General features: G+C 34.6%; 1 long non-coding RNA gene across 1 annotated transcript; it reads right to left on the bottom strand.

Moving 5' to 3' along the window:
• Nucleotides 1-10,192: 10,192 nt before the first annotated feature.
• On the bottom strand, nt 10,193-19,264 carry LOC147079487 (uncharacterized). Its single transcript, XR_015069805.1, has 3 exons — nt 19,148-19,264; nt 18,826-19,056; nt 10,193-12,954 (listed from the first exon to the last, which is right to left on the bottom strand). It is a non-coding gene; the product is annotated as an uncharacterized LOC147079487 (long non-coding RNA).
• Nucleotides 19,265-24,158: the final 4,894 nt, after the last annotated feature.

Below are 24,158 nucleotides of genomic sequence, written 5' to 3'. Positions count from 1 at the left end.
ATTCGTGACATCAATAGAACTGTCAAATCGTATACAACATTATTCCACAAACCTGTTTCGGTGGCTCAATTGCAGGTTTAATAATATTTTTTCTGGATAAATATTCTTTTCCTGCATCCTTCAACTTCTTGGCTTTATTATCTCTCCAGTTTAAAACATTGGATGTCCGTTTTCTTCCTTTATTTACATGAATTAAGCCACGCTCCGTGATATTGACGGACGGCGACGCCATTTTGACAACTGCATAGACAACGTTCTTCCATAAACCAATAACTTTAAAATGCTGCCACAAGCTTAAATATTGTTTCCCGACCATAATACTTACCTTAAAAGATGCATAATAACATACCCAACATTATTCCATCAATAACTCAACATTGACAGTTTTGTTGGATACAACATTATTCCGGGCAACGGCTCAATTATTACAATTGAACGTTGTCAGTTTTGTATGATTATGAAAAAAGGTATGAAACGAAAGAAATGCTTTGGAAAATGTTTATTCCGGAAGTAAAATGGAGTTTTCATTATGTTTTCTGACATGCGGCCTCTATATTCATCCCCACCTATTCCAGATAACTTAGGTTCTACTTCTTCACTACCTAATTCATTTGTATTTTAAAGTGTAATGATGTAAAATACATTCTGGTTATGTAAAAGATCAGATTTATTATGTTATATGATCACTTTTGGTTGTTGTTTGATACCACTTTAATCGGAGATGGGAGAGAAATATCTTTTAGAGTTACGACTTTTAATATTGACTTCTTCTGGTAACTACATAAAGTTTATATTACTTTTTCAATACTACTTGAAGGGTATGCAGACGGAAAGACCACTGTCCGGTAAGCTATTAGAGACCGTCCACATTGGCAACAAGTTGCTAGCAACCTCATTAAATTTCGATTAAAATAATTTTTGGTCAAACAAATTTTGATAATTATCATGAAATTTAATGAGGTTGCCAGTGTGGACACGGCATTTGATGGCATAATTAGAAGTAAATAATAAAAATAATAGTCCAAACACTGACCTCAGAAAGAAAACATTGATATTCAAAAGATAGATCATTATCACAAACATTTGACTAGGAAAATATTATAGTAAGTATATAATATGCAATTATTTTTTTTCAAAACTATATTTAACTAGAGTGAATTATTATGAATGTAATTAATATTAATTTAACATGTAAGATAACTTTTAATTCAAGCTTAGCAGATAATATACATATAACCAGTTTAAGTTTTTTCACTTAAGGGCCCGCTGAAGAGCCCGCCGTTCAAATATAATTCAGTATAAAAAGGACCTCGGCGTCGTAACTACGTCAATTTAAATCGATCTTTTCGCAAAAATCACTAATCATCGGAGATTTTAATTTCTGCCGCGCGCAGAGAATTATTATTATTTTATGAACACCTGCGAGATGAAGCCGATCAGAAAACAGGGCTGTCAAAATAATATTAAGCATTCATATTTTTTAAATGTTAATTTCATCATGGTTTTTAATCAAACCTGTGCAAGTACGTACTGATAACTTGGGTGGATTTTGTAGCAAACATACTATTGATATATATACGGGTATATTATTATTATAACCCAATTCAAATTGAACATAGGTTGATACTCAAATACTATTATAGTATGTTTATGATTTCGAGAAAATAATACGATGGTATAATTAATCCATATCAATTATTTGAAAACATTACATTCGCACTTTGCACAAAATTACAAACACATTCGAAGTTTGCCGCACACGTACAGACCACGTGATATTTGTTTACGCAAAATCGTCGCTTTTCAAAATGGCGAATTTGATTACCAGATTTTACTGCGATGAATCAGTATGTTCCTTTTTGTCTTTTTTTATTCGTAGGTTTGTTTACTATGTACACCGAGAAATTTCCATTTATAAACTCGGAAACGATTTTTACAGAAGAGTTTTGGAATATAATGCAACCAAAACTGGAAAAAATTCTATCATGGGTGTTGACTTCCTGAATTAGCTAACCCCAGGTCCATGCCACTACGTGAACCACAGTGGATATTAAGCCATTTCCACACTGGCAACAAGTTGCTGGCAACCTCATTAAATTTTACGATACTTACCATAATTGCTTAAGAAATTTTACAATAATTATCGTAAAATCTAACGAGGTTGCCAGCAAATTAACTTGTTGCCAGTGTGGACCCGGCATTAGATGCACAAAACTTAAATAATATATATTATAAATAAAAATTTAAAATTATAAATATATATTATGATTTATGTCTTCGACAGCCCTGATGAAATAAATGTGAAATATGAGTCGGATCAGTCACAGAGCAAATTTATTAACACAAACAACTTTGACACGACCTTTTTATATTAACTAGTAGACCAGATATTATGGACCACATGTTAAAAAATCATATTTTCAATTCTCAAGGCCAATTCTGTAGAACGTCCTCTTAATCTCAAAACTGAATTAATGTGACGATGATTATTCTTTTCGCTTACCCTTCACCTATGTGCCAACAGAAAATTGATTTAATTTTATATTGTATATTTCATGATTTTTTTAAGACGACTACCTAGTTACATAAGTACCACTGGAGTTAATAATTATTGTTAATAGATATAGGTAGGTACCTAGTTTTAAGTATTTCAATAAATATATGTTTTCACAATGAATGTTGAATTTCAGTTTTCCCTTCTTTTCCTTTGATAATTTTAAGTCTATCTGCATCAGTTATCAAGTTATACAATGATTTTATAATATGAGAGAGCATAATATTACTAATTATTACACTTTTTGGCATAAATCTGTGTGCAAGGAATCCACCGTGCTCTTATACAATATACTATTTCACAATATTTGTGAAGATGACATTTTTTTATTGAACATGAATAATTTTAAAACACACCAGTTGGATTAATATTGCAACGGACAGGACTTGAAGCTGTATTTTGGCCAAGCTGCGGAGGCCAATGACCAATATTAGTGAATCTTGTAAAATGCTTCAGATGAATTTTGGATAGTTAATTACACCCTAATTAGATAGGTGACTAAATTGGTAAAGCACATCAGCCGGAATCCAGTGTATGCAGGTTTGAACCTGTCTGGCGTCATATTTTTTCAAGCACCAATGTCTCTGAGGTGTTTTCAAATAATGTAAGTAGGTATGTTATGGTGAGTATTGTCATGTCCTGTCACGCATTCTATTAGCATAGGTATAAATAAAATATTGTTTTACACTGGCTAGCTTGCAATACTTTTATTAATAGAATTTAAATACAATAAAAAAACAGAATACATGTTGCAGTTTTTAAGTTCATCAGCTGAATGCAGAGCCCCAAGTCTTATGTCGGTGTTATCATATCGTAAGATACTCCAAGTTCAAACGGTGTCCTACCTAGTTATCTTCGTGGAGCGCACGTGGCACAGGTCCTGGTGGATTATGCTCATCCATCGACATAGGGTGTGTGGAAAATGATGTGGTGTATGAGGATATGAACAAAAAAATTACGTTATCATGACATTAGTCTCATACAGTTGTCTTCAATCTCTTTGTACGGTTACCTATGTGCCTAGGTGCTGGGAAAATTCTAGGGAGGGTAATTATCCATAGTTGCTTCAACAGGGATGTGGTAAATATATGGAAAAATCCAGTTCCACTTTTGACTACAAAAGAAAATTGAAATATTTTTATTATTTTTGGCGGTGACAACTGACAGATGATTTTGACGTTAGCTAGTATTTACATAGACAAAGACAACAGGCATTCATAGTCTATATTATATTGCCGGCCGAAAACAATATTAATAAATTAATTTTATTTATACGCTGTCACGATAAAATGAATAATAAGTACTAATAATTTTGTTTATCGTTTGTCTTGATATTGAACGTAGTAAAATTGAGATTTTTAAAGTTTAACTTGCGGAATATCAGCTTGCTCGTCATAAATTAATGTACAAACGAAACATTTATGCACGCAGGAGATCTAACGATACACTGAAAGCCATCAATTTTTCAAATAAACAATATAAATGTTATACTATGTGACATTGGAGTGGTGAGAATTGTTTTTCGACACAGCTTTGACTGTGTGAAAAGCTTTGCAATGGATATTTTGACGACACATTTATAAAAATACATACAGGTGCTCGCCAAATTGAAGCACGAATATGTCAGATTGGTAAACGTATGGAGAAGAGGTAGGAAGGAAGCATTAAAGGTCTCCACACACCAAAGCGAATATTCGCAGCGAATTATTCGCCAATCAAGCTCATATTGGCTTACGGGACAGAGCACGCTTGCGCGACCGCTTTGCGTCTTGAGTGCGAATTTGCAGCGAATATTCGCTGCGATTTTCGGGAACTCTGTCGACAGCGAATTTATTCGCGGCGGACAGATTTCGCCACGGAATTAGTAAAATCAAAATGGCGAAGATATTGAGCAGCTGATCGAGTTGGTCCGGAAATATCCAATCCTTTATGATTTCTCTGACAGTGACTACAAAACATAAGAAAGAAAGATAAGATATGGGATGAAATTGGCAGGGAAATTGTTGAAAATGGTATGAAGGTCGTCATAATAATATTATGTAGGTATCTTTGTCTAACCAAAGTATGTAACGTTTTTTGACAGGATAAATACGCTATTATAAATAATTAACTTTAATCTAAGTTCCGGATATTTAAAAAATACATATTATTAATTTGCGTCATGCACAGCCTTTAATAACAGAAACTTTATAACTTTGATTGTTAGTGCACTGACAGTTCTAACTTATTGCGATCGTTTGACGTTTTGGTTTCGGCTTTCGAGCAGTCATATCAATAATGTTAAAATTAGGTATCAGTTACAATACTTCAATCATATTCGGTATCGGTCACGTAAATACCCATTGTATATTCGTCGATAATATCTTGATAATATTTTTTTAGGTTAGGTAGGTAGTCTTTAAGATTATTTTTTTGCATCTAACATTATGCAGCATTGCATTTCTATTGTGGCTAAAGATATAATATACATATAGGTAGATAAGTAGGTACTCCATGTCGTCATGGTGGTATTTTGTAAGGTTTTAGACCTAAAACCTTACACATCCTACTTACTATTGGGTTACCTACAGTACGACGTACCTAGGTTGTGTTGATATCAATAGACCTCAATCACAAAAACGATATGTACCTACATACCTACTATATATTTCCTTCATTATGTATAGGTATATTGAGCTAATAAACTGGTTTTGCCCAGTTCCGACCGCGAACCAAGATAATATCTACATGTTCCACGTACCTACATAACATAACCAATGTTTCGTCGTTGCACAAAAAAAACCTCCAATGTGCCATTTTTACGAAAATTGGTTTTTGATGCAAAAATATTCTACGATTTTTTCTGCATCGTTGACAAGAACCTCCAATGTGATATCACTTTTTGGTTTAAAGTTATTTTCGAAAAACTAAACCTCCAATGTGATGGGTCTCATATTTAAAAGTGGATAAATCTCCGATGTGCTGACTTATCACATTGGAGGTATTGTTGTGCACGCACTCGGCACATCGGAGCTAATGAGTTATACGCTAATATTGCGCCGGTAAACTATCAGTTGCTAAATGTGTGTTATTCGTGATATAAATAAGCTGTTATTCTAGATACTTTGCAGTAAGATACTTTGAAGTAAGTTATTTTTATGATTTACATGTATTATTCATCAATTTCGTCGTCCTTCTTTTTGTTTTAATGCTTAATTTGGACATTAAAAGTAAAAAAAAACCAAACGAAAAGACTTCTCGGAAAATCGTATACCGGACAGAAAGTTGTAGAAGGGAAAAAAACAAAAGATATACCGTGAAGAAGGCTTGTGGGCCGTTGTGGTCGTATTATGACCACACCTAAAAGTAAATATTTCTTTCCTTTTAAGATTTACACTTATCATAAAAGAAAATATTTATAAACGATGGACAAAACACAATGATATAATACGTCTTCCAAATAACTATATAGAAAACAGTACTCTAAGCAGTGTATATGAAGTATCATTTACCAAGGGACATCAACAAGATAAACTCAAGGACGTCAGGAAATGGCTCAATCTAATACCTTTAGTACCCACCCACTATTGTAGAGCTTCTTCCAATAGAAAGTATGTGGAGTCAAATTTTATATCCATTCTGCATATGCATAACATATATAAAGAATGGTGTTTGGAGAATAATCTTGACGCCGTTAATCGAAATATTTTTAGTAAAATACTACATGAAGAAAAAATTTCAATCCACAGGCCTAGAAAAGATCAGTGTAATTTATGTTTCGGATTTATGCTCGGCAATGTAAACGAAGAAGATTATGAATTACACATAAAGAAAAAAGAAGAACGTCGTATTGCCAAAAGTGAAGCCAAAGAATGTGCCAACAGCAAAAGAATGTTTATCACCATGGATTTGCAAAGTGTTTTGCTATGTCCGAAGATATTAGCGTCATCCGCATATTACAAATATTTCGCATATTTCAACCATCCATATTGCAATCCGCATATTTCAACTTCACAACTTTACCATCTATCAGTTAAATGATGCAGATGTAATTCTTTATGCTTGGCATGAAGCAGATCGTAATGTAACAAATTCACATCTTGCATTATTGACTATTTAAGGAAATTGTCCAATGAATACGAAGAAATTGTAATGATGTCGGATGGGTGTAACTATCAAAATAGGAACAATGTTCTTGGGAGTGCATTGAGCGATTTCGCAAAATCCCACAATAAAGTGATAGAACAGTTGTATCTAGAAAAAGGGCACACTATAATTGAGGCAGACGCTGTGCATTCAACTTGAGAACATTATTTTAAGCCGCCAATTTTCTCACCTTCCGTTTACATTGCGAGAATGCATTTAGCTCAGCCTAGTCAGCCATACAAAGTAAATTCTACACATTACGATTGTTTCAAAAAATATGACGATTTAAAAACAAATCTATCTTCACTTCGCCCAGTAATGAAAGTTGGTGATCCAGCAGTTGTTGACATTCGTGGCTTAAAATATCTACCGAGTGGAGATATTTTATTTAAACTCAATTACTCTGAAGAGTGGCAAACTTTATCTCAAAGACGCAAATTATGTCCAATAATTGTTGAGTCACCTGCATTGTATACTGAGCCTCTATCCATATCTGAATCAAAATATAAGCACCTTCAAGAGTTGAAGGATGTAATTGATAGAAACCATCGCATCTTTTATGACACTCTAAAATATAAGCCAGATAAGAAACAATAGATAACTTCCAGTATTCCGTTAATATTAGATTTTTTCTTTTAATATTCAAATTCACATTTTCAATTTTTCTTTTAGTATCTATTCAATTTTAGCAACGAGAGCAATACTTTTGAATAGGTAGCACATTCTTCGTTTTCGTATCCCTCATTGTTTAAGATCGTGACTCTTTGGAAATGTCCTAGTAACATCTCTTCAGCGATCCCTGCGCTTTGCATAGTTGAAGGTATTGAAAGCCGCGTAGTGTCCTACACTTGGTCGGACCATCTTGTTGGCGACTTTCCTCTCCCGTGTCGACCCTCGATATTTCCGCTAACAATGAGCCTTTCCAAATTATTGAATAAATAAGGATAATCTAATAATACAATTTAAATAATAGTATGGCGTTTTTCAATTTTCTCATTGATTCTTCTTATAAAGTTATGGTATAAAGTGTTGTACAAGGATGACAACGCATAATAAATATCTCCAATGTGCCAAAACTGTGCAACACTTACCTCCTATGTGACAGTGTAAACATGTTATTTCTTTTATTGTAAAACTGATGAACATTATCGATCATTTTAACAACTGATAGAGTGTAATTAATATTACTCCGATAAACTGCAGTACTATTAAATTCAAAATGATTTTTTAAAACTGTCTTTTGTCTTTATCTCAAAACAACAATGATAACGCATAATAAATATCTCCAATGTGCCAAAATTGTGCAACACTTACCTCCTATGTGACAGTGTAAACATGTTATTTCTTTTATTGTAAAACTGATAAACATTATCGATCATTTTAACAACTGAAATAGTGTAATTAATATTACTCCAAAAAAATGCAGTACTATTAAATTAAAAATCATTCTCTTGATTTTTTAAAACTGTTTTTTGTCTTTATCTCAAAACAAGATTTTTGCACATCGGAGGTTTTTTTTGTGCAACGACGGTTTTCTGTTTCACATTAATTTGTATACCTACAAACATTTTAAACTTAATTGAGATGTTCTTAAACTTCTGTTCATGTAATATTATGTAGGTAGGTATATCTTGGTCTGCATTAGGCAATAAGATTAATAATTTTATGAGCATGTAAATATAAAGGTCAGCTACTTCCTCTAAGTACATAATAATATATTACCATCATGGATACCTACCTGAATAATGTTGGAGATATACTAATGCTTTGTGATGAATTTAATTTTAGCAAAGATCTTCAACCTTTCAACGTACAAAGCACCAGAAGAAATTAAAAATGAAACCCCCCCCCCCCCCGGCATTACCAGGATTAAAATAATATTTCATCATCAACATCAGTCGGGGTCATTCCACTGTTAGATGAAAGCCTCTTCTAGCTCCTTCCATTATTTTCGGTCTCTAGTTCTTCGCTGCTACATACTTTTATTGTACTTCACGTGAACAAAGAGATCAACTAAGTGAAGTGTCAATCAACAAAAGTGGCGTTTGCGCACAATGTTAGTTGATATATAAGTGTGATAATATAATATACAAGGATGAATAAGGCGTGGGCGAGGGCCAAGGTCCATTTTATGATTCCTCTATTGATGTACCTATTTTTATTAAGAAAAATGTTTGCCGTAGAATGGGGTGAATATTGAATAGACCCTTTTTCAAATTTCTATTTTTCTGCTACACATTATTCGGACAAACATGAATGACTTAAAACCTGTTTCTATGGACATAATCATACTCTAAAATATTTTTCAACTACCATTTATTATCAAACAGCCAATTTTGTGTGATGTCTCTTTCTATCCAGCGTTGGGGTGATTATAGACATGGCGGGTGGATAGAATCGAATAATGGTAATGTCTTAATGGTAAAAATGTAATTAAGTACCTACTGTACATTACAAATTTATGTAGGTAGATTTAAGTATGTAAATCAAAATCAAAAATATAAATATAAATGTTATACAACACAGTATCATGTAAGTATTTAAAAAAACATATACTTACATAAACATCTATTTATCCAAGAATTATTTGATACTTGAATCTGTATTTTATATACCATATTCGATGGATGTATGTGGTGTAGATATTTTGTATAATATTTGGTACATATTTATTATTTAACTAAGCGTATTTAATTTGCTACATGACCTGTAGCTCTTTTATAATCACAAATTATTGTTGAATGTTCCGAAACAGCTGTCAAGGTAAATGACTCAGTTAAAGTAGTTTTAAGTAGTAAGTAGTAGTAGTAAAGTTTTAAATAATTAAATAAACATTTTTCAACTACCCTTTACGGTATTAAGAAACAGCCAATTTTGTGTTTTTTCTCTTCCTAAGTGTTGGGGTGAATTTAGACATGGCGAATGAATAGAATCAAAACAACTTTCTTAGTGGTAAAAATGTAATTACTGTAAAATTATAATTATAAATTTACGTACATTTTAGTATGGAATTTAATAAATCAATCTATACATTTTACAAGTGCGGTGGCAAAAACATAACAAAAACAAAATTAGGTATATATAAAAAGTTAGGTACCCACAAAATAAACTTTATCATATTAGGAATAATTGTGTATTGTATGTTGGATAATAATTAGTGAAGTTGTGTTAAACGATGCGATTTAGCCACCATATTTCAACATCGCCCATACAGATTACTGCACCAAACCTTTCTCGGATGTCAGTACCTTCGGCACAAACGGTTCAAGTCCTGCTCAGTGTCATATTTTAGTATTAATTATAGTAAAGATATTTTCTAGTAGGTCGATATATTTCTGAGGTATTTTCAAATAGTGTACATTAGTGAATTCATTTTGTTTTTAATTTTTATAACAGTAATTCTAGTAATTAACAGGAGTATCCAAAATACTACGGTTATTAGTTTATTTCGGAATAAATAATTGGTTATGACCATAAATAACACAACAGGTAGGTAAAAAAAAACAAAATATCTATTTACATAATATTGAAATATATTTGCCAAAAATAGAAATGTACATGTTATACCATGTTATATATATATCATGTAAGTATATAAAAATAAATATACATAGACAAATTATAAAATATGATATAATTATAAGGTAGGAATAACTGTCAAATCACAATGAGATGGGGATGCTTTTGAAAATTCTTCTGGCAGACAAAGACTAATAATTCTACCTAGGTATATAAAATTTATTCTGCTGTAATTTTTTTTCATATTTGTCCATTTTATTACAATATTTTATAATATAAATCTTATTATATAAATAGTTTCTTGTATTCTGTGCAAAAATAATTAATAAAACTTTCTTAACCTACACAAGTATTTTTTATTGAATGATCCTGCAAAAATATTGAAGTAATAGTTATGTGACATATTTTGTTTTGGTGTAATGGTACGTTTACATCTGACACTTATACCCGTATACTTATTTTATGTGTCGGACATAAAATTTCATTTACTGTTTACACCTGCATGGATCTGACATAAAATTCTGGTATACTTCTCGTTGAAATAAAGTCTCGACACTTTATTCAATGGCAACATTGGAATAAATATATGCGGTGTTTACATATGATATTGTAATTTATTCGGACACTTATTTTGTATACTTCTCAAAAACGTTATGTCAGTTGTCAATATGGGAATGTTAAAAAAGAAAGCAGCGAGTGTTATTATTTTAAGTCTTTTGGCAACAAAAAGGAGGAAAAAATGGTCTAGATGGGTGCGGGAATGGATTCAGCGACGAGAAGAACTAGGTGCCTTCCGTTTAATCTCAGAGTTTAAAATCGAAGATCCAACTCAATTTGTGAACTTTAGTTTGCAAGATTGGACCTTTTGCCAAAAAACAAGACACACAATTCAGAAATGCGTAGAAGAACGATTAACAGTAACATTGCGATATCTAGCACTTGATCGTCATTGCATATTCAATATAATATTATCGTACCTAATACGAGTGCAGGTGTGGGCCAAAATGAATTAGGTAATACCATTTGAAGCGCATTTTTTCTTCACAGAGTGCATCAGAATTAATCGTATGTGCCGAGAACAAGCGATATTTTATTTTCGAACAAAATCCATAGAACACGGCACATCCGATTTATTTCTCATTGTCTATGATTTTTGACAGATCGCTACAGTACATTTATTAACGTAAACGTTGGGCATACATTCATGGTTTACCTATTATTATTGATTGTCCGTTGTTTTAGAAATATACATATGCAATTCACTAGGTACCCGTCAAACTACGAATATTGTGTCAGGTACTTGACATAAAAGTAGACGGTGGTCCAACTTCGGTGATATATCGCTCCAAGTTCGAACTTGTCGAATACGCGGTGTTTACATTTGCGTATATAAGTAGATTGAATAAGTGGTAGGTGAGAGTCGACACACGCAAAATAAGTGGCAGATACAAATATACTTACTGTTTACACTTAAGTGAATATGGTGTCATACATAAATATGACGATATTAGTGTCAAATGTAAACGTACCATAAGCCATAACGAAATATACATATATTATATTACATCAATTATATCAGACACAATTTTAGACACTATTAATTATTGTTAAATTAATTGTTTTACTGCTAGGTACCTAGTATGAATCTATTTTAATATTGATTCCAAATTATTGTCAGTTTTAAATAGACGTTATGTGCACAAACTATTAATCATATTGAGTACTTATTGAAATATGATATACGAGTATTATGTTGAATTTATTAGATATAGGTATGCCATATGAGAATGATATTCAATATGTAGTGACAGTAAGTTTTATTAAAGGCACTGCAATGCAGCATAACAGCACATGATTAATCTCAATTTAACTTTTTGGCTATACCTGTAATTATTTTAGTATTCATTCATTAAAATAGTTTACAAACTTTTCTCGAGTAGAAAATGCTAATCTCGCTGCACGTCTTGGATCGTTGTTTAAATTAGTAAAAGCTCTAAGCTCAGGCTCCGGTGGTTCTAAAAATTCAAAAAACCGATCATTGCAATTTTTTGTTCGCACAAAATTATGTAAAACACATGTCGTTTTCAAATAAGAATTGTGGTGGATACTTTTGTTTCTATTGGTCTATAAAATATTCGCCATTTTTGAGCCAATATGCCAAAGGCATTTTCAACTACTCTTCTTGCACCGCAGAGTTTTAAATTGTAATTTTCTTTCAAAGGATCTGTCCTCGATTGTCTATATGGGAAGGGTCTCATTATATATGTTTTCAGACCGAAAGCTTCATCTCCGATTAAGACGAGCTCGCAACGTTGATTCTGTCCAGGGAGATTTTTAGGTCCCGGAACATTCATTTTATTTGCTTCAAATCGTCTTCCCATGATGGAAGTCTCGAAAATTCCTCCATCGCTGTTCTTGCCAAAACCACCAATGTCGACGCATATGAATTTATAATCTGGTCCAACGATAGCCATAAGCACGATTGAAAATTTATTTAAATAGCACCAGTAGTTAGAGCCAGTTTTGCCTGGACACTTGATGGTGACGTGCTTACCGTCTACACTGCCGATACAGTTAGGAAATTGCCATAAATTCTTAAACCCTTCAGCAGATTGTTTCCAAGTTTCTGTTGTAGGTTGGGGTAAATATTCACTTTCTAATTTTCTGCATATAGCTTCACAAACTTGTGTCACGATTGCACTCACTGTTGAAAACTATGGCCAATTGTGTAGAAAGTATCACCGGTCGCAAGAAATCTGTAAAATAATTATTTTTGTTTAGGTGAACAAGCTAAAAAAAGATGGAAGAATTTACGGGACACATATGCAAAGGATCTCCGGTCCAGAAAAACAAAAACCGGCCAAGAAAACATATATAAGAAGAAATGGATGTAGGCCGACCAAATGTCGTCGTTCCGACCATTTCTGACGTTCGCCAAAACGTCATCCAACATATGCGAAGAAGTATGCGAAGAAATATGCGAAGAACCTGACGACATACAAAGTTTTGATGGGATGGCCACGAAGATACGGAGATTGAAAAAATTGATATTTGAATTGAATTGAAATAAATATTAATTTTGAATAGTTTTATTTTAGAAATCTATTGAACTAAAAATATGTCCAGATATTATTGTGCCCTATTATATTATGTTCTTCATCATGGAATTGCTTATTGTAATGGTCAAGAATTACTGTACACGCATGAGTTGCCATCATCTTTTTTCATAGTTAATGCCTCCTTCAAGACGCCTGGTAGCTCCTTGACCGTCTTTCAGTGCTACGCCCCCACTGAGGATGCCGACGCGCAGACAAAGGATGCTTTTTACGATTCTCTCCACGCGGCAGTCTCCGCCATCCCCCGAAGAGACCGCGTGATTGTAATGGGGGATTATAATGCGAGAGTAGGAGCAGACCCGGTGCTTGGCCCCACGGTGATGGGACGACACGGCCTCGGTGACCCCAACGATAATGGTGAGCGGCTCGTAGAATTCGCCACTCTGAACGAGCTTGCAATCGGAGGCACTGTTTTTCCCCACAAAGACATTCACAAATATACGTGGACGTCTCCTGATGGACGCACGAGGACGCAGATTGACCACTTCTTATACAGCTTGAAGCACCGAAAGGAACTTCTCGACGTGCGTACTTACAGAGGCGCCGATATCCATAGCGATCATGAGTTACTTATTGGAAACATCCGAGTAAAACTCAGTCGCCAGGCGAGGCCTCCAAAGTGCGAACGAATTGACGTTGAGAAGCTCCGACGCCGAAGAATTCGGACCGACTTCGAAACTGCTGTACGAGATAGTGTAGATCGTATCTACGAGCGGCACAAATCTGAATCCGACCTCATTGAGGCGGACTGGAGCCTCATAAAGAGTGCGATTGTGTCGTCGGCTCGTACCGTCCTTGGTACCAGAAGGAGTGAGCAGCCAAAGTGGATGTCTGACGAAACGTGGGTTGAAATTGGTGAACGAGCCAGGCTGAAAGCCCTGAGAGACGAGGAGAGAGACCCCGACCGAACCGAGGACCGCCGGTCTGACTACCAGACCCAAGACAGGGTAGTCAAACGATCCGTGCGGTTGGACAAGCGCAATTTTATGAACCGGCAAATTGAAGCGGCAGAGGAGGCAGCAAGCAGAAATGACACCAGGAAACTCTTCCGAATCACCCGTGAAGTCTGCGGCAGGCGACCACCGACTCCCGGAGCCATTCGTGGTCCCAGTGGAGCAATAGAGTCTGACGCAGAATGCGTCAAGAAGATTTGGAAGAATCATTTCTGCGGAGTGCTGAACCGCCCACCCCCCTTGGATCCCTTTGACATATCTGCGGAAGCTTTACTTTTGGACATTCCCCGAGCGACCGACATTTCCGATTGCCCGCCCACGCACACCGAGATAAAATCGGCTGTGAAAAGGCTCAAGAACGGAAAGGCACCGGGGAGAGACGGGATTCATCCTGAATTCCTCAAGTACAGCTTGAGCGCAATCCTGCACCCTATGTTTCATCTGATGACAAAGGTGTGGGAAGAAGAGCGCTGCCCAAGGGACTGGGTGAACGGTGAAATCATCACACTTCTTAACCCGGCACTCGCGGGGCTATTGTGGTATGACGAATTCACTCTCCGCGGTGACATTTTTTGTTTTGTTTAACTTCTGTGTTTCATAATAAAAATGGCAATAAAAAATGAGTTTTATGGCTCTTTAGGCGCCTAGACATGTTCAAATTATTTTACAACATTAAAAAACTGTAATAAATCAGTCATAATGTCAAAAATATCCGAAGAAATAAATTCTATACAAAGACTCACAATTTAGAACGGTTCCGCCATTTTGTTTTATGTATATGGAGCACTGCAAGGCTTGCATTTTGTTATTCGTCACACTCGTACTTGACACGAAGTGAACACTTCACAAGTGGTAATAAAATCACACATAATGTTTTTTCCCTGACTAGGGTCGTAAATATAGCACAATAATTTTAGACTAAACAAACTTTTAGGCAGACACTTAAACAGCTATTAAATATTATTACTGAGTTACATATTTATTTTTACTTTACATATTTAAAATTGTTTTGAAGAGTGGTAGATTTTATAACACGGACTGAGACACAAAGCCACATTGCAAAGACAACACATATATCTAGATAGAGACTTTTTTTTTATTAATTTTTGAATTTCCGCACACATGACAGCGTCTTCTGGGCTTTTTATTATTTGCCGTGGGCGGAATGTGTTCCGGCAAATGATCTGTTCAAGTTCTAGGCAACAACCTCAATGGATTTTCACTAGTTTCACTACGATAACAATGGTAAAATAGTCCAAAAAATATAGTCAAAACACCTTATAACAGTTTAATACACATGCATGGTATAGTTAAAAACACATAAACAATAACACAGACAAAATATTCATAAATATTATAATAAAATTCACACAATACAATAGATCGCGTAAAATACGTAATATTTTGTATGGAAAACCAACAAGAGCGATTCCTTGCACAGTCCTCTCACAACAGTGATATTACGTATACTGCGCATACGCAGTAAAGTGGCGGGATGTTTCAAACCAAAATTAAATGAGCGAAGATTGACGGCCTGTCGAAGGCATGTCAAACATCGAAGTTTTAGTATTGTAATAAAATTTATTTGACAATATTATATATATGTCACCGTTGGTAATGAAACAAGGCAAATTATGGTACAGATTTCAAAACCATGCGTCATGTATATTCTACATTATCGCCCGGCGCATTTTTGCGTACAACATTGGTGACAGAAGCGCTGTAGCCCCGTAGTTTTGCGAAATTTCGCGTACTACATTCGTGACAGAAGCGAGTACCGGGTTAAAAAAGGTGACCCTCTAAGCTGCGACAATTACCGAGGCATTACGCTACTCAGTGTTCCGGGAAAGATTTTGGCAAACATCATTTTGATGAGAATAAGGGACCCAATAATGCACGTCCTCAGGAAAAACCAAGCCGGGTTTCTACCTGGTCGAGCGTGTGCAGACCAAATCCACAACCTTCGATGTCTTCTCCAGCAGAGCCATGAGTTGAACAGTCCGATGGCCTGCTGTTTTGTGGATTATGAGAAGGCTTTCGACAGTCCGCACCGCCCCTCCCTCTGGATGATACTGGGAGCATACGGGATCCCTCCCAAGATCATTGCCATAATCAAAAGCCTGCACGAGAATAGCGAATGCTGTGTCAGAATTGGAGACACTGTCACGGAATGGTTCGGGGTCACGACCGGAGTCACGACAGGGTTGTGTCCTTGCACCGTTTCTCTTTATCATTCTCTTTGACTTCATACTACGGAAGTCAATACCACCCGACCGAGGCATACCTGTTACCCCCACGGTGAAGCTATGCGACCTGGAATACGCCGATGATGCTGTCCTATTCGACAACTCAATCGAGGGCATTCAAGAGACAATCGACAGGTTGCATAACAACTCCTCTCGCGTTGGTTTGAAAATCAACGCGAAGAAAACCAACGTCTTGTGCAATAGCACCTGTCCTGATCCAGATTTCCCTCTGATTAGCGATGGATAGAGCATCGAGAGCGTCGACAGCTTCAAGTACCTGGGGGTACACATCACGGGAGATGGCATTTTGCAGAAAGAGCTCGCTATCCGAATGGGAATGGCTGGAGCAACATTCAACTCGATGCGAAATGTCTGGGACTCACGATTGTACTCGGTCAAAACCAAATGCCGCCTATTCGACGCTTGCATTCTGACGGTGCTGCTTTACGGTAGCGAATCATGGCACCTTACGAAGGCTCAGAGCAACCGTATACTGAGCTTCGAAAACAGATGTTTGCGACGAATACTGGGTGTGCGGTGGTATGACTTTAGGAGCAACGAGGAGATAAGAGAACGTACCAAGCAGCCTCTCATCACGCTGAAAGTGAAGAGGCGACGTTGGACCTGGCTCGGCCACGTGCTGCGGATGCCAGAAGAGAACTTTAACCTGGCTTGCCTGTTCTTCAAGCCGACCGGATTCCGGCGTCCTGGAAGGCCGCTAAATACAATCTACAGAGTGTATACGGCGGAGCTACGGGATGCTGGTTTGACCTGGAACGAAGCAAGAAGACTGGCGAGCGACAGGGATTCTTGGAGGCGCCGCGTGGTGTCCATATGCTCCAGTTAAGGGGCGGATATGGGCAAAGAAGAAGAAAGAAGAAGATGTAATTAAACCCAATTCTCTAAACGTCTATACTGAATAGTATCTTCTACTTTGCTGTATATACCTAACTGCCTTTTTCAATCTGGATCAGTAGGTATTTATTTATAATTTCTTATAGTAATTTTTTTTTTTTTTTTCCCGACCATGCCCGATCCTGATAGGATCATATGGGCCTCCACAGAGTGGAGGTTTGTATTGACAGATTTTTGTTTTTTTTACGAGAAATGGATGTCAGCCACTTGCTCAACCTATTAGGTCCATACCCTGACTCACACACAAATTGAAAAACAATATGCGTACTTGCCAGACCCAAGATTCCAACCTGAGACCCACGGCGTGATAGTCCAACGCTTAAGCCGTGCGGCCACCGTGGGTGTAGTACCGTAGCGTAAGTATAGTACTGAGATAAAATTCATGTCTAAATAAAACACGATTCTTGTCGGTTTACAGGAAACCAGCGGCAAACAAATATTGAATAATAATACTGTTCATAAATTTGCAATAATATAATATAATGTCAAAACGATCATTCAGTATTAATGTATATAAAAATAATAATGGAAGTAAGTACATAAATAAATTTTGTTTTCAATGTTATCATAATATTACATAATATACCTAAATGCTATGTTCACTTTCATGTGAAAACGTGTAATGTGTAATAACTTGACCGAGAGATGATGAGAAAAATGTGTGATCTTATAATGATTTATTTTATTGATTTACATAGATGCATGTTTAATATCTGTTATGCCAGGAAGTTGTATGTGTGTTTTTAATCCTTTTAATCTTTACTTAAATTACTTTTTTTTCATCTTACTATTTTTATTTCCAAAGTTTTGTGTTTATGTTCCGGAATTATTGTGTTTAATAAATTTACTATAAATTTTCAAGATATTTTATTACATATCTCCCCATCCATACACCTAAAACACACTATAATTTTTATTGATTAAATATTGTAATTTGCTAAAATGCAATGCCAACTGGTAAAGTAGTACAGTGAGTAGGTATAGACAGTACTGGCAAAGGGTGACTTTTGGAAAGAGGTATGCTGTGGAGATCAAAGAAAAAGAGCATACTTGTCAGGTATACTCATGGGAAATAAGACGATATTACTAATGAATAGGTACACGCTAATGTCAACATCACACTAAATCGATGAAATTACAATAGCTCACTGACAATATAGAATTGAGCAATGAATATAAATTATGTATTTTGCAAATCGATCATTTGACAGTTGTAGTTGATTTGTGAATATCATCCATTTCTGATGTGATAAACATCTTTTTAAATGTTGTCAGTGCTTTGTGAAAACAGTCTATTGAATTGTGCGAATATATATATTTCCCATAATCTTTGTGATTCTATTTAGACATGTTGATAATAATACTTAATTATATCATTATACATCATCTTTTTTTACCTCAATGCAATACTTAGCCGTTCATCAGGCGAGATGGCTTCGCGATAGTTTGTATCACATTTTCGAATGTCATTTGTGATGGCATTCAATATTTCGTCAAAACATTCGAAGGTCATACGAAAATAAATGAAGAAACGCTTTTCATATTTGCGTAGTTGAGGCATCAAAGTGTGGTATTCTCCATACCTTCTTCTCTGTAAATTGATGTCATGAATCCATTTTCTTTTTTCCCTGAGAAGAAAAATAGTGGGTAAATTAGTCGAAAATGGTTTATGAATTGGATAAAAATAAATAAAACACGTAATGGTGTGAATAGTCAAACCTGGCATTATCATCCTCTTCCAAGCATAGTAATAAAAACGCTTCTTCGTCGTTCGTTGTTGAGTACATTTTGTTTGTTTGTCAAGACTTGTCACTTTGACATTAGTATTTAGTCTATGGCTGCCTCCAATGCTGCCATCTTGTTTTCAGATAATTAAAATACACTTTACGCGAAGTGGGTAAAAGTTGTAGCAATTCTGAAAGCGCTATAGTGTACGTGTATTTTTTATATTGCATTCATAAAAATTATAGAATAATTGGCGTAAAATATTAATAATATTTACAATTTTAAATCTGGCGCGTAAATAAAATTATTTAGTCTATGGCTGCGTCGCTGACGTTTTGGTGTGGGGCCAAACGCGAAATTCGCAGCAAATCCAAGCGGTAGCGACAGCGATAGCGAGGGCGTTGCGAATTCGCTGCGAATATTCGCTTTGGTTTGGGGAGGCTTTACAGTCGGGTTGTCTGTGCTATGAGACTCTTTTGACAGAACCATCCATACTGATGCGGTTGTTTTTTTTCGGGATATTTTGACTTAGTACTTAGTGAAAATACAAAATTGCGAATTTTTCGCGTAATTTTAATGGAAAAACAATGAAAAATACATGAAAAAACATGCAATAAAATTACTCAAAGGTATGCATTTAAAAAATGTGGAAAATAAATATTTGGTGTTCAAACTTGACGGCCACTCAAAATCAAATTTCTAGCTGAATTTAAGAGATAAAAATTAAAAAAAACATTAAAAACGTTTAAATAAATATACATTATCGTATACATTTAACAAAAAAAATTTAAGGCGAATTTATTGGTTCAAGTATCAAGTCACTAAATTTAAAAAAATAATATCTCTCACGATATAATCTCTAAAACAATAAACGCACGTGCACAAACGTAAGCCAATAATAGACAAATTGATGACTTAGTAAAAAGTTAAAAAAGTTTGTTGGGTGGTTCTAGTTAACATTCATCAAATATTTGATATCAAATATCTCACGCACTATATGAGAAAAAAAATTAAAAAGTATACAGAATTGCCCATTAGTTATGCGACAAGAGAATTCACTAAAAAAATGTTTTTTAGACCCACGCAGTCAGGTTTTGCATACAACATTGGGTGACCCAACGTTTAGCTGGAACACCCAATTTGAAATTGGAATTTTTCGGTTATTATAGCCTCCCCCAAACCAAAGCGAATATTCGCGGCGAATATTCGCAGCGAATTATTCGCCAATCAAGCTCGTATTGGCTTACGGGACAGAGCACGCTTGCGCGACCGCCTTGCGTCTTGAGTGCGAATTTGCAGCGAATATTCGCTGCGATTTTCGGGAACTCTGTCGACAGCGAATTTATTCGCGGCGGACAATTTCGCCAAGGGAATTAGTAAAATCAAAATGGCGAAGGCATTGAGCAGCTGATCGAGTTGGTCCGGAAATATCCAATCCTTTATAATTTCTCTGACAGTGACTACAAAACATAAGAAAGAAAGATAAGATATGGGATGAAATTGGCAGGGAAATTGTTGAAAATGGTATGAAGGTCGTCATAATAATATATTTTATCTTTGTCTAACCAAAGTATGTAAAGTTTTTTGACAGGATGAATACGCTATTATAAATAAATAACTTTAATCTAAGGTCCCGATATTTAAAAAATACATATTATTAATTTGCGTCATGCACAGCCTTTAATAACAGAAACCTTATAACTTTGATTGTTAGTGCACTGACAGTTCTAACTTATTGCGATCGTTTGACGTTTTGGTTTCGACTTTCGAGCAGTCATATCAATAATGTTATAATTAGGTATCATTTACAATACCTACTTCAATCATATTCGGTATCGGTCACGTAAATACCCATTTTATATTCGTTGATAATATTTTTTTAGGTTAGATAGGTAGTCTTTAAGATTATTTTTTTGCATCTAACATTATGCAGCATAGCATTTCTATTGTAGCTAAAGATATAATATACATATAGGTAGATAAGTAGGTACTCCATGTCGCAGTGGCGAAGGGTGGAGGTAGGCTGTTAAGATCCGTCATAAACAGTGCACATTAAACTTTTTCAGACATACATATTTGTTTTCATTGAAATAAGACTACATTTTACAGATAGTGTTGGTTTGTTTTTAAAATTTAATTAAACCCTGAGAAACCAAGCCATAATAGATAATAGTCAAAAAATACATGTCTATCTATAAAATAACTAACATTATACAATTAAATCATACATAACTTTGAATATTTTATATATATAATAATATTTTTTATTTATTATAGTTTGGTTTAGGCAGGGCTTAATGAATTAAAAAAAATAACCAACAATATGTGTAATATGTATTTTTAATCCAACGAAAACAAATAACTATGAATGAAAAAGTGTGCACAATTTTGTCGTATTGCCCAAATTAGACCAAAACTATTATGGTTTCGTTTAGGCATGGTTTAATTGATTTTTAATAACTAACTAACACCGTTTGTAAATTGTAGTCTTAGTTCAATAAAAACAAAAACATACGACTAAAAAAGTTTAGTGTAAACTATTTATAGCGAATATTAACAGCCTACCTCCACCCTTCGCCACTGCCATGTCGTCATTGTGGTATTTTGTAAGGTTTTAGACCAAAAACCTTACATACTACTTACTATCGGGTTATTTACAGTAGGACATACCTAGGTTGTGTTTGTTTTTTGATCTCAAGAGACCTCAATCACAAAAACGATATTATGTACCTATATACCTACTAGGTATATATTTCCTTCATTATGTATAGGTATATTGAGCTAATAAACTGGTTTTGCCCAGTGCCGACCGCAAACCAAGATAATATCTACATGTTCCATGTACCTACCTAACATAACCAATGTTTTCTGTTTCACATTAATTTGTATACCTACCTACAAACATTTTAAACTTAATTGAGATGTTCTTAAACTTCTGTTCATGTAATATTATGTAGGTAGGTATATCTTGGTCTGCATTAGGCAATAAGATTAATAATTTTATGTGCATGTAAATATAAAGGTCAGGTACCTCCTCTAAGTACATAATATTATATTATCATCATGGATACCTACCTGAATGATGTTGGAGATATACTAATGCTTTGTGATGAATTTAATTTTAGCAAAGATCTTCAACCTTTCAACGTAGGTACAAAGCACCAGAAGAAATTAAAAATGAAACCCCCGGCATTAACAGGAATAAAATAATATTTCATCATAAACATCAGTCGGGGTCATTCCACTGCTAGATGAAAGCCTCTTCTAGCTCCTTCTACTATTTTCGGTCTCTAGTTCTTCGCTGCTACATACTTTTATTGTACTTCACGTGAACAAAGAGATCAACTAAGTGAAGTGTCAATCAACAAAAGTGGCATTTGTGCACAATGTTAATGAATTTTCCAAAACATTAAGTGTGATAATATAATATACAAGGATGAATAAGGCGTGGGCGAGGGCCAAGGTCCATTTTATGATTCCTCTATTGATGTACCTATTTTTATTAAGAAAAATGTTTGCCGTAGAATGGGGTGAATACTGAATAGACCCTTTTTAAAATTTCTATTTTTCTGCTACACATTATTCGGACAAATATGAATGACTTAAAACCTGTTTCTATGGACATAATCATACTCTAAAATATTTTTCAACTACCATTTATTATCAAACAGCCAATTTTGTGTGATGTCTCTTTCTATCCAGCGTTGGGGTGATTATAGACATGGCGGGTGGATAGAATCGAATAATGGTAATTTCCTAATGTTAAAAATGTAATTAAGTACCTACTGTACATTACAAATTTATGTAGGTACATTTAAGTATGTCAATCAAAATCAAAAATATAAATTTAAATGTTATACAACACAGTATCATGTAAGTATTTAAAAAAACATATACTTACATAAACATCTATTTATCCAAGAATTATTTGATACTTGAATCTGTATTTTATATACCATATTATTCGATGGATGTATGTGGTGTATTTTGTAAAATATTTGGTACGTATTTATTATTTAACTAAGCGTATTTAATTTGCTACGTGACCTGTAGCTCTTTTATAATCACAAATTATTGTTGAATGTTCCGAAAATGAGTTTATGTGCCGAAACAGCTGTCAAGGTAAATGACTCAGTTAAAGTAGAATTAACAAAAATAACTATATTTCAAAACCATTATAATCCATCTACCATATAAACACCATTTCAAGTAATAAAGAAATAAAAAGTCACCTAATTAAATAATATTATACTAGAAAAAATATACTATCTATATACCCACTTAATTTTCATTTAAAGTTGTAAAACGCCCGGTTACTAAATAGAGGAAGGACAGAGTCTTCTGGCACGACCGAATCACATTGGAACGGTGTTATTGTCATTTGAAAGTAACAATACTGACACCTAAATGAGTCGCCTGCGCCTGCAGAATCATCTGAACCCTGTCTACCTATCTATATACAATTTATTGTTATTTTTTTTCATATTTGTCCATTTTATTACAATATCGTGTTACTTTTAAAGCTCATTGTAATTCTAATAATTATATAAATATTTTTCTTGTATTCTGTGCAATAATGATTATTAAAACTTTCTTAACCTAAACCAAGTATTTTTTATTGAATGATCCTGCAAAAATATTCAAGTACAGTTAAGTGACATATTTTGTTTCGGTGTATAAGCCATAAATAAATATACATAAATTATATTTAATATATACATGTATACTGTATGTATAGCCACGGTTGGTCTTGCACTTGTTGCTGTAGCTATGCGATCTGGTGTGGTCCATTATCCAAAAACACTCAATCACATCCCTGGTCAAACAGCGGGCAGCCGTGTAGTGAGTCTGGCTGGCCTATGGTGGCACTAGAATGATTTCAATATACACAGTCTGTTAATTTGAATATGTTTTCGACTGAAAGTTGTAAAAATATTAGAAATCAGGATTTAAATAATTAAAAAACTGTTTCATTAAATATCATATTCATACCTATGCAAAATTT

Source organism: Rhyacophila brunnea, unplaced genomic scaffold (genome assembly GCF_057557595.1).
Source record: "Rhyacophila brunnea isolate RB1 unplaced genomic scaffold, BYU_Rbru_1.0 scaffold_1, whole genome shotgun sequence".
NCBI lineage: Eukaryota > Metazoa > Arthropoda > Insecta > Trichoptera > Rhyacophilidae > Rhyacophila > Rhyacophila brunnea.
This window is presented reverse-complemented; position numbering and strand designations above follow the sequence as displayed.